At 37.8% G+C, this 12,685-nt stretch overlaps 1 protein-coding gene and 1 pseudogene across 1 annotated transcript in view; one reads left to right on the top strand and one right to left on the bottom strand.

Annotated features, from left to right (window-relative positions):
• LOC101585165 (trace amine-associated receptor 7b-like) overlaps positions 1-12,685 on the bottom strand; it is a 148,509-nt gene that overhangs the window by 35,408 nt on the left and 100,416 nt on the right. The gene's annotated exons all lie outside the window — the stretch shown is intronic.
• On the top strand, positions 8,062-8,625 carry LOC101584770 (annotated as a pseudogene).

Genomic DNA, 12,685 nt, shown 5'->3' with positions numbered 1-12,685 from the left:
ATACTAATAGCATTTAACTCAATTATTTTTATACATTTTATCACCTATTTATACCTTAGATTTCCATTTAGTCAGTTCTTTGAATAGATCCTGAGCTGCGTCTAGCATCATTATTGTTAACTTCTTCAAATCTGGCTTCATGATACAGCCTGACAGTACATTCTGATACACAAGTGGGTCACTTAGCATTTTCTAGAAAAATACAAGGATACCCCTTACCTCAGGTTAATAGAGGATTGAGTCTCTTCCATTCAAAGGACTCTTCCTATCCTTTTTCCTCTTACCTGGTTTGTCTTTCAGTTGCTGTGCAATTTTCTTTAGTAAGAGTTTAAATATTTAATAGTATATAATTACAGGTGAAGATGGAAGGATTGAGTCCCCTTTTGCTTTAGTAGAATCTTGATTGTATGGTGAAAAACCTGTATTTTACATTTTAGAAGAGGAAGCCATACATTTTTCACTTAATGTAACATGACTTATTTGTAACAAAAAAAAAAAAAAAAAAGAATTTAACTTAACTGAAGGATAATGATCATCAATAACATAGAAAAATTAGCCTAAAATCTAGATGGAGCCAATTAATACTACCAAATAAAGTCTGAAAATTATGAATATTTGACATTCACAGTTTGGGGCACAATATATCTTTGTTGCACAAGTTTACCCAAATATGAAGAATTTATCATAGCTTGTACATCCCTAGAGGAGGCCATGATTAGGGCTTTTATTGTTTAAATGGGATGTCAAAAATCAAGCAACTTTTTAAACCCATGATTTTTTCTTTGTTCTCCAAACCTCTATACTTGTTTATAAATTATAAAAACATTTTTATACTGGGCTGGAGAGATAGCTCAGTAGAACAAGCACTTGCCTGGCAAGTACAAGGTCCTGAGTTCAATCCTAATACTGCCAAAAAAAAAAAAAAAAAAAAGCGGGGAAAAATTTTCCCTGCAAAGCCCCCAGGTTTCAATCCTAATACTGCCAAAAAAAAAAAAAAAAAAAAAGCTTTAAAAAAATTTTTTTTAAAAAAAGCTTTTTTATACCAATTTAATTTGAGAATATAAAACAAACCACCAAACTGATTAAATTAAAAGAATTTTAAGTAATCTCTTAAAATATCTCCACTATTATCAATTTTAGTGATAGGTTCTGATCCTGTATGAATTGCTGAATTATTATGTTTGTCATCTAATATGATCGAAGTTCTTAAAACAACAGTTCATCTTCCCAGAGACCATCTCCCCACTTCTTCATCTATTCTTTCTGTGTTGGTTGGTCCTGCATTCCTCACATTCCTTGCCACCCTCTCTCCTACTAACCTACAGTATCTGTCTCTTTTTTTCTCCTGGTTTTTCACTTTGGGAAACAGTTTTTCCCCTGCACTGTGCTGCTATGCTTTGGGCTGGTGTCTGTAAAGACCAGTGGTACATCTGGAATCAGCCTGTAATTTTTGGGAAAAAAATATTTGGTGCTGTAAGAAAAAATTTAGTAATTTGTGAGAGGGATAGTGAAAGAGTACTTACCCAAGATAAGAGACAAAGGCCATCTCCCGGTCATACAGTACCATCTGAGATATGGTAACTTGATCCAGTAACCCCACAGTGTATGGTGCAGTGGGGTCATACAATTTTCAGGCTTCCTTTAGCGCTTTGATTAATTTAATATTTAATGCTTGGTAAATAGGCTGTCCCCATACATTGGCAACTACAGGGAACAACCCTGTACATTAGCAATGACAGGAAACATCATGGGCAATGTGTAATCTTCCTTATGCTTCCCTGATGGCCAACTCAAAAGCTGAATATTGTACAGAATGAAGAAAATGGGGGCTCTGTCACTGAGGTGCGAGCACCTGAAAAACTCGTTCTAATTCCAAGAGGAGAAGGATGAGTAGGGAGTCAGACTAAACTAACAGAGGGACCTCCCCCTGAAGAGGAGCATCTGACCCCAAGCTGGTGGCTATCCCTGAGGACAAGTGACCAGCAGGGGCTGAATGTCTCTCTTGCACAGATGGTTTAATACTGCCATAAAACTCCTTTTCTAACTGACTCCTTTAGGTCTTTCATTTCTGAGTCTCCTTAGAACCACACAGCTCCTGCATCTTTAGCAGATGTTCAAGGAGGTTTAAGAAAAGAGGATCTAAGATAGGGTTAGGCTTGGAGGAAAGCTGAATCTCCAGCCAGAATGCTGGGAGTAGCCCATTATGATGATCCTTATACTTAGCAGCCTCCTCCTCTAATTATTGAGCTTCCTCCTCAGGAAGCTCCGCCTCCCATAGGGAGCTGGTATTCAAATCAGCAAAAGGGTTCCCTAGTATAGGGCCTTTGTCTTCTGAGGAGGTGCAGATGGTGTAAAGTTCTGAAAAGGGGATACAGTAGCATAACAAGTTCCATGCGTGTACCTTTCCACAACCTGAGAATCCAGAGACGAATGCAGGGCAGCGAGGATGATTGACCACAAAGTGAAAGTATCTATAGGTACCTGTTCTGGTCAGTGAATATTATAGTAATCCATAAGGGCCTTTCCAACTTTATCCCAGATTCTTTATCATGCCCACCTCTGGAAACTATGGACAATATTCTATAAGAAAAACCAGAAAGTGAGAAACCTGTAAAGGGTCGCAGTGATCCCTGGGACTTAAGAGTAGTCCTGATGATGTCTGCAGAGAGCCCCTATTCCTGAGATTGCGCATGCCCTATTTCACTCCTGATGAAAAATTTCCCTGGTACTCACTTACTCATGAGGCATCTCTGCTGCTGGAGTTCCATCCTCTGAGCCTAAGAATGCCTCTGGTCCCTGTCCAGGTGACAGCTCTAGGTGTCTAGCTCTCACAGAGAGGATCAGGGTAGAGGGAATATGAAATAAAAAGAAAGATGGGATTGGGAAGTTTAGGCTACTGCTCCAGCAATGAGTTTATTTTGCTTCAAGCTTGCATGCAAAAAATCTTGATCTTGTGCCCAACATTTGTCCTAGTTAACTCTAAGCTTTCTGATTTTACTAAGAACAGAGTAGTTTCCCAGCACCAAGCTGCTAAGCAGAAGAAACACTGAGACCACCATTGGGCCCATTGCCCAAACTGCAGATCAAGGAAGCTGGGCATGTTGCCATGTTCTACTTGCTTATCAGACTTTTCCCTCTGCAAGGTCAAACCAATTTCAGGATCTGGCTTCCAACATTTCTCCTTCCACTAGACTTTGCAATTCAAGATTTTAGCTGAGGAAAATTAACTCAGGGAAGGCTAGATATGTTATTAATAAGAAGGCTCAAACTGGGGCTAAAACTTCTGTCACACTTTTTCCATGTAATATTTTCCTTGATCATTTGAGCCCAGATAGAAAAGTCCATACTGCTCCCTTCCCTGGAAAGAATTTAAACTGCAAGTAGGTCCACTTCGGTGTCTCACTCATGTCATAGGTCTATTCACTGGGCAAGCATTTCCCAAAAGAATAACACATGGGCCTCATCACAGAACTTATGCTTGTGCTGCTACCTTACCGTGGACATTGCTCACCAAAGCTACCACACTACTAGGCATGGGAATAACTTTTCTCTAAAAATGTTTTATTATCTCATTTCTGGTTTATTCTAGATGTTATAGAGCTTATGGAGAAAGGAAGAGTGAAGAGACAAGCAAGAACATAGCTCAGACCTTGCCAGGTATATGTAACTTGGATTAAGCAGAAATGATATAATGGTGACCTGGGTATGATTTTTAAATTTTATTCTGAACTAGAATGGATTTCAACTGAGGTTTTAAAACCAGAAACAGAGGAGCAGGTTATGGAATCTACTCACAGTATTGTTAAAGATGGAGAATGGAGAGGAACGAGAGCAGGTTTGCCTGAAGGGAGAGATAAAACACTAAAAACCTTTTTAGTGTTTGTGATGAATGTAATTTAGTCTGTTCAACACTAACACATCTGATGGGTTGCACTTCTCAATACAGCTAGAGGGAAGAATGAATCTCAGGACTCGTTTTGCATTTCTCATGATTTAACGAACAATTTGAAGAATATGTCACATCATACTGTAATACATTTTGAAGTATATCACTTATTTAATAAAAAGTAATTGATAATATTTAATTACTTTCAGAATCATTGTTCCTAAATTTTCCTTATTTTTGCCTATATAACCAAAAAGAAAATTGCTTGTTGGTGGAGAGCTCCACAAGATGTGAACATTTACATCTAATTTTTAGGTCAGTATTCAGATTACATATTCAAATACAACAAAACCAATATCCAAAGGTGTGGGCAATGACCAGTGAGAATCTACACTAAACTAAGAACTACAGCAACTCCTTGAGATACCTTCATTTGTCTTGTATTGGTCTGATAGATTCTGGACCTTAAGGAAGTTTGAGAGGTATGGAAAAAGAAGCCAAGTTGCAGCAGGATTTACATAATAGATATTTTCCAATAACTAATTAGCATTTCAAGAGTTTAACAATGGCTGCATATCATCTCATAAATCAAGCTAAATGGGCACATGGTATTACTATAATATTCCTGAAATTGCACAAGGTATATATTTTAAAAACGAGGGGATCAAGTTGATTGTAAAATCCAAATACCCAAAGGTACAGACTAACACAAACAGTGGAGCTAGAGGGGTAAGGGCTGGTCTTTCCAACAGGAGGAGAGATAAATTTTAAGTTCCACAAATACAAGCCAGCAAGTAAGAAAAAATGAATGTAGTAAAAATGATCTTGGAGAAAGATTCTTCTGAAATAAAAGTGATATTCTTCAAGAACAAAGCTTCCATCCAGTGCACAGAGAAGAAATGAAAAAAAGTACAAACACTGAATTCAGCTAAGTATAAAAAGTATATCTTAGAAATCTAATTTAACTTTTTTATGTATTTGGTCCAGGGTCTCACTATGCAGCTCAGACTCATAGTGATCCTCCTGTTTTCAGCCTCCACAGTGTTGGGATTACAGGCATGCGGCACCATGCCCAAACTCAGTGGCCCACTCAGCGTGCATGAGGGCAGGGCTGGTGTGTCATGTGGTGCCAGATATCAAAGCCCGATTCCTTCTAAGCAAGTGCTTAGTTCACTGAGGTATCTCACTAGTCCATGTGGTCAAATTTAAAGTTGGCGCCCCCCCCCAAGTCCTTGTATTTTCACTGTGCACACATGGTGTATCTGATACATGCTAGGCCTCTATGGCCAGTGTCCAGAAAGCAGTCGCGTTTATCTGTATGATTTTAAGAACAGTAGAATTTGTGACATTGTAATTGTCTACTTCTGAAAGAATTTCTTTATAAGCAGAAAGTATATTAGTTACATCATCAATGGATGAACTCTACTTTCATGTCCTCTATTCAGTGCAAATTTGACCCACTAACCTTCCCTCCCAAATGTGTTCTTTTTTTTCTCATTAATTTTATTGAAAATCAATAATTATATAGCTTATAAAAATTGTAGACAAATATTGAAATGTGAAAGATATGAGATGTACTCAGTGAACTTTAGAAAAATATTTCTGAAATGAATACATAGCATGAGACTAATAATAGATTACACATTTTAAATAAATTATTTACAAACTTAAATGAATATAACTATAAAAAGTATCTAAAATAAGCATGAAGAAGAAAGAATTTACAGATCAGTTCATGCGAAAATCAAGAAACATATATCCATATAATTAGAATTCTCAAAGTAGAAAGCGGTAGGAAATAAATATTTAAAGATTTAAACTTTCTGAATTTAGTTGAAATTATAGCACCACACTTCCAAGAAAAATTAAACTTTTGCACAAGAAATATGAATGAAATCATACCAAGATACACAAAAATGAAATTGTCCAAAATTAAGTGTAAAGAAAAAAATCAGTAAAGCATTTATTATCCAAGATTTGTTTTCCATAGATTTCTGCTAGAAGAAATTTTAGTGCATTTCCCCTTTTTAAGACACATTGTAACTGTGAATGTCATTGTGTTTTGATACTGGACCTTTTTGTTTCAGTTTAGTCATAAATTGTTTGAACAAATTAAACCAAGCAGAGATAATATCTTCTGTGCCCCTATTCCATGAAAATGTATAAATATCAAGTAAAAGGGTTATGTTAATCAGTGTTCCATTGTTGTGACAAAACATCTGAGAAAAAATTTTTAACAGTAAAGGTTCCATTCGGCTCATTGTTTTGGAGGTCCCTGCCACTTGGCCTTATCACTGTGGGCCTCTGGCAAACAAAAGCATGAATGTGCTGGGGAGAGCAAGGAAGAGGAAAGCTGCTCACCTGGTGGGGGCAGGGAAACAGAGAGAAAGTTCTCTTTTTCACAAAGTTCTTACCCCCAAACACATTCCAGTATGAATTCATCAATAGGCTAATGTAGGTTAATATGTTGGTAAGTTTAGAGCCTCTGTTATCCAATAATTTTTGAAAGGCTTCACGGCCACCTACTGCTGCTATGGGAACCAAGCTTTCAACACATGGGCTTTTGAGGGACATTGTAGATACAAACCATGACAAAGGGCATCTTTTAAAATATTATTAAAGAATTCTAGACAGGAGAAGTCATCAAAATCACTTAATTCAGAAAAGAAGGCTTTTTTATTAGCTCTGTAGTACCTATTTCTGAAAACCACCGGTCTTTAGTCTATTCTATTTCTTATTTTCCAGTCTGTACTCTATAAAAATCAACATATAATGCAAAAATGGCTTTGTTTATTGATAATGAAATAATGTGATGCTTTAAAATGAATTCAGTACTTTCAGAAAAAGAAATATTAGTTATGGAAGAACAAAATTAAATAGCATCTCATTTTATATTAAAAAAAGAACAAGTGGGTTAGAAAGTAGATGAATTAATTCATTTTTTAATTTTTTAAATTTTTTATTAATTTTATTGAGAAACAAATAGCAACGAGACAGTTTCAAAACCGATTAGTAGGACAGTTTCAATAATTAATACATTGCATATTTTTATCTTCTTAGTGGTTATTCATAATACAAGATGTAGACATGATATCCTGTCCAAATACTATTAGTACAAATCTTTCTTCTCATTAAATTAAGAGAAAGTAGCTGAATATCTATCCTAACTGTTTTGTATGTTCAGATACAAAATGGTCCTTCCTTTGTATCCCCATACAGCTACTTTCTCTTAATTCAATGAATAAAAAGATTTGTTGTAATAGTGTTTGTGAACAGGATATCATGTCTGCATCTTGTACAGTGAATAACCACTAAGAAGACAACAATATGCAATGTATTAATTATTGAAACTGTCCCACTAATCGGTTTTGTAACTGTCTCATTATTTGTTTCTCAATAAAATTATTTAAAAAAATTTAAAAATCGAACAAAGATAGATGTAAAAACATAAGTATTTTTTTTTCTGAGTACATGTTTTCAGGGATATTTACATTGCAAATGTGGAGCTAGTACAAGTATGTTACACAGCTTGACTCTCTTCCATCCTTTTTCCCTTTTCTTCTTTCCTTTTCCTTCATCTCTTGATCCCATTTATTTGTGAAAGACTTATTTCCTCACTTCCTATTATTTTAGCTTTCATTTTACTCTTTTTATAATTTTTTCTATATAATTTATTAGAAATCATGGGTAGCATATTTCACTAATGTGAAAACAGATGTAGTAACAGAAATGAAAAACAATGTGAATGTAGCAGAATGCAAACTTAATGATACCTTAAAAAACAAGACAATATGCAAGTTGGATGTATATTTATTAGATATCTAAAGAAATAACAACTACAGAATTTTAGAAAAACAGAAAAATTAGAAGATGATTTAGATGGTATAAACATTATTCACTGAACTCATAAAAGTTTCCAAATCTGAGGAAAGGATGTAATTTTCAAGTACAGGATCATATAGAACTCCAAATGGTTACGACCAGAAAAGACCATTCCATGACCCATCGAAATAAAGATTTTTTTAAAAGGAGAGTACTAAAAGCTGATAGACAACGGAAACCTTCAGTTCCGGCTGCGGCTCTTCTGGGCGGACCAGCGCGCAGCCCCTCCCGAGGGCTCCTGAGCTGGGCGCGGGCGCGCAGGTGACCCCCGCGGTGGCCCGCCGGCCGGTCGGATGAGAAGCGCTCTGCTGGTGCTCCTGGCATTGCAGGCCATCGCCCTGGCACGGGCTGTGGAGGACCACGACGACGACGACAGCGATGACCACGTGCCTAAAGAGTGGCTCATCCTGCACGTGGTCCATGGCCAGATCAGGGCCGGGAACTGCAGCTACCTGAGGCTGAGCCACGAGGGCAGGATCGTCCTGCGGATGCGGAGCCTGAGCGCCTACGCCGACCTGTACGTGTCCGACAGCACCCTGCACCCGAGCTTCGACCACTACAAGCTGCAGTCCACCACCTGCGGCCAGAACTCCATGGTCATTCCCGCACACTTCCAGTGCCCGGTGGGGATAAGCATCTACGGCAACCTGTCCCACCAGGAGAGTGACTTCGAGATGAAGGTGTTCTATGACCGGACGGTGGACCAGTACGCTCTGGTCGAGGCCTACCCTTCGGATGGTGCGGACGCCGGCCAGAAGCACGCCTAAGCTGTGCAGGAGACGTCGCAAGAGGAAGGGTCTGCTCTGTGGACCATGCTAATAAGCATTCTGAAACTGGTACTTGAAATTCTTTTCTGATTCCTGGAGCATGCTCTGGAGAGTAATACTATCCGTAACTGGAAAAAGTGGCTGCAGTGTGCTGTGAATCTTGCTACATTTACTTTGTTGAAATTCTAGCTACCTTTGTGCATAAGGGATGGAAAAATAGAGTTATAGGGTTTTGTTACCTCAGTTACCTCAAAAATAGGAAAAAGGAACAAGCATAATATCTTTCAAGACAAAACTCCTGTGAAAATAATATGCTACAACTGTGCTTCAATTACTCCATTCTAATTAGTTTATCAGATTTGGTCAAGAGGTTAATGCAGTCATAAATTAAACTAAGGGCATTGTGCTTTCACAGATTGCCATTGCGCAGGCAGAAACACTTGTTACCAGCCTGGATTCAGTGGACCACTTCAGAATTTTTGGAAGCTAATTTTAATTTCATGTTTATACTTAAATTTTGATGTTATACTTGATTCTTACAGTTTATGATAGAGCACTGGATTTTTTGTTGTTGTTGACAGACTTGCTGTTTATGATTTCACTTAAATAATGATGAGGCAATTGTTTGATAACCTAACTTGTAAACACATTTCACTTATTGAGTGGAGACAGAATCTATGTGATTTTTCTTGTTATTTCTTATTATAATACAGGAAAATGATTTGCCTTTTCAAAAAAGAAATAAAATAAATAAATGAATTAACTAAGGGTTGTTAACTATAATCTTACTGCAGACATTCTAAAAGTTCAACCTGTTAAGTTTTCAGGAGTTCCTGAAGTCCTGTCAGAAATGTCATTTATTTACACCTCCTGGAACTCAGACTGGAGTCTCAAGCCCTTGGTCTAAGTAGGAACGTGGTGCATTCTATCCAAACAATTGCTGGCACTAAGGTATCCACATGCTTCTTGTTCCTGTGCCAGTTAATGACAGCTCTCAACCCACCTGCACCACGACTTAAGAGGTTATTTAGCAGCTTATTCTTGGGGGTCACATAGTGAGTTATGCTCGTTATTGTTGGCCAGAAACACAAAATTAGGAAAGCTTAACGAAAAATAGTAAGTTTTCAGGCTAATGAAGGAATAGTTAAAATATTTTCAATTAGGTTACTAAGTATTTCTACTGAACTCTTGCAGTTCAAAACATTTATGAGATAAAATTCTTTTGGAAGATCAACTTTTTCTCTGCCTGGAAATAGGCTTAAGGGGAAGAGTAGTTCAAAGTGAAATAAATCAACTTGTAGAAATTTAAGCTCATAGATAATTTCAAAAATCTTCTATTGGCATAAAAATGAAAATGTAAATAAATTGGCACCAAATATTTCACTTTAGTGCATATGTAACATTTGGGTTAAAAAACCCTATATTATCCCTCTTTCCTGTTTTTCCACTTCTGCCCACTTTCCTGGGTGTTAGGGGAGCTCACTGACAGCAGTCACAAATCCAGCGACCTAGGAGAAAAATTGTTAGTTAATATAGAGTGGAATTTTATTTTTATAGGATCAATTATTAAGCTATTTAAACTCTTAGGTGTCACCAATGGTAATCCCTGGCAGATATTTAGTGGAAAAGTACTGCTAAGTTCCTTACATGGAGAAAATGTGAACATCCAGTAATCCATGCAAACAGTGCTGAGTAAAATGCAGTGCAGGGCAAGGGGGTGCAATGCTATGTAATAATGGGAGCCTTTAAAACTCTACTGTAATGCTCTCCCTAAAATTCAGACACTATCCTACTTTATGAGCTCAATAGTACAAATCCTAGTATAAAACCTGTTACCGGGTTTGAATTTGTTCAGCCTTTTGGTGAGCTCTCTTAACAGCCATCTCTCAAGTCCTGGTGTACTATGCTGATAAAGCTCTTTAAAATTTCAAGTTTTTAACAGCACAATGATAAGCTATAATACATACTTGATCTGAATTATCACACAACTCTGAATCTGAATGAAGTTGCTTGTTTCTAGATGAGTCCCAAGAAATGAGTTCTAAGCATGTATTCTATGTAGTATTATACAGTATTAACTATGCAAATAAATTCAGAAATTATAGTTATCTGTGTAATAACTACTGTGATTTACTCTAATTCTGTCTTCATTTTAAAGTTTTATATATGGAAATGTCCTGCTGCCTCAGTTCATTGAGATTTGTTCTAATATACATACAGGTGTATAGAAAAAAAAAGTCAAAGTTTGAAAGACAAAAAAAAAGCTGATAGACAAAAACAGCAAGTAACGTATAAAGAAAAAGTCATCAGAATAACTGTGTTGCGATCCCGCCCGCAGAGAAGGAATTTCTGCCTCGTTCCAGGAACCCCCAGACCCAGTCCTAGCGGTGAGTGTGTTGGAGAGCTTCCAGCTACCCTGCGCCAGCAGGACCAACTCGCAGTCCCAGCCCAGGTGCAGCGTGGGTGAGACCATCTTCCACCCTTTTGGGAAGACCCCAACACTCCGCAGCACCGCCGCACCCCGCCCTCCGAGTAGGAATTTCTGCCACGTTCCGGGAACACCCAGACCCAATCCTAGCCCAGACCCAGTGAGTGTGTGGGAGAGCTGCCTCTCCCCCCTACTCCACCTTGTCCCTTGCAGGCTCAGTTCAGGCCTGGCATACAGGTGTAACCCTGCAGCTGCAATCCGTACAGAGAGGGTAGAGGATAGAACCACCTAGCTAGTCCAGGAGCAGAACATCTTGCCAAAGGGGCACAATAGGTTCACCCTCAAGGGCAGCAGCAGGAAGGAGCTGAGCACAGCAGCCAGACACAAGCTAGACACAACTGGATAAATCCAGACTTTGTAGATCTGCACCTGAACTTCAGTACGTGCTAAGGTTATAACTACAGCAAAGATCTACAACAAAGGTCAGAAGACATTGCTACACAAAATGATGAGAAGGAAAAAAATGCAACCCCAGAACCCAAACCCACCCATAAAAAGTGCAGAGGACACTAACACAGAACAAACTGGGAATCACACAGCTGAAAGCAATGAATCAATGACTTCTGAAATAAAGAAACAGCTGCAAAAAGATATAAAGGAACTCAGATTGGAAATAAAAAAAGAAATCCCTGAATTAATAACATCTGCAGTAAAGAATCTAATGCAGAAACATATGGAGGAAACCCAGTGCCCACCCAGAACAAATGCGGAGGACACTAGCTCAGCTAAAATGCATGAATTAATAGCATCAATAGTAAATAAGCAACAGCAGGAAGATATAGAGGAAATCAGAGTGCAACTCTTTTCTGAAATAAAAAAAGAATTCTCAGAAATCATAGCCTCTGAAGTAAAGAAGCAACTACAGAAACATAGGCAGGAAACCCAAGCTGAAAAAAGCACTCCAGTAAAAGAATTTATAACTGCTTCTAAAGAAGACATCGATAAAAAAAATAGAGGAGATTAGACAAATAATGGATTCCTTGAATGAGCATTTCAGGAAAGAAATAGATCACATGAAGCAGAGTCAAAGAGATATAGAGGAAATGAAAACCTCAAACACAAGCATGCAAAACCGTTTAAGTGAAAATGAAGACAGAGTTTCAGACCTTGAAGATGCTGGTATGGCTAGTGAAAAGGTAAGAAAGGATCTCTTAAAAACAATAAGGATGCAGGAAAGAATAATCCATCACCTGCAAGATGATGCAAAGATGAACAATGTGAGACTAATAGGCATCAATGAGAAAGAAGGAGTCAATACAAATCATATTAAAAAAAATATGGGCAGAAGTAATAGCACAAAACTTCCCAAATATGAGGAAACAATTTGACATTCAGGTAATTGAAGCATACAGAACGCAAGTAACCTCTATCCAATGAAAAACACACCAAGACATAAAATAGTCAAGATCCCAGAAACTCAGCACAAGAATAATCTACTGAAAGCCGCTAGAGAAAAAATCAGATCACATTCAAAGGAAAACCCATCAGAATTATGGCCGACTTCTCTTCAAAAACCAATCAGGCAAGAAGAGCATGGAGCAGAGTATTTCAGGTCCTCTATGAAAACAAATTCCAGCCCAGACTACTATACCCTGAAAAACTCTCTTTCAAGTTTGATGGAGAAGTGAAATATTTTCATGAGAAATAACAGCTAAGGAATTT

This window comes from Octodon degus, unplaced genomic scaffold, assembly GCF_000260255.1.
Source record: "Octodon degus isolate 3935 unplaced genomic scaffold, OctDeg1.0 scaffold00034, whole genome shotgun sequence".
In the NCBI taxonomy this organism is placed as follows: Eukaryota; Metazoa; Chordata; class Mammalia; order Rodentia; family Octodontidae; genus Octodon; species Octodon degus.
This window is presented reverse-complemented; position numbering and strand designations above follow the sequence as displayed.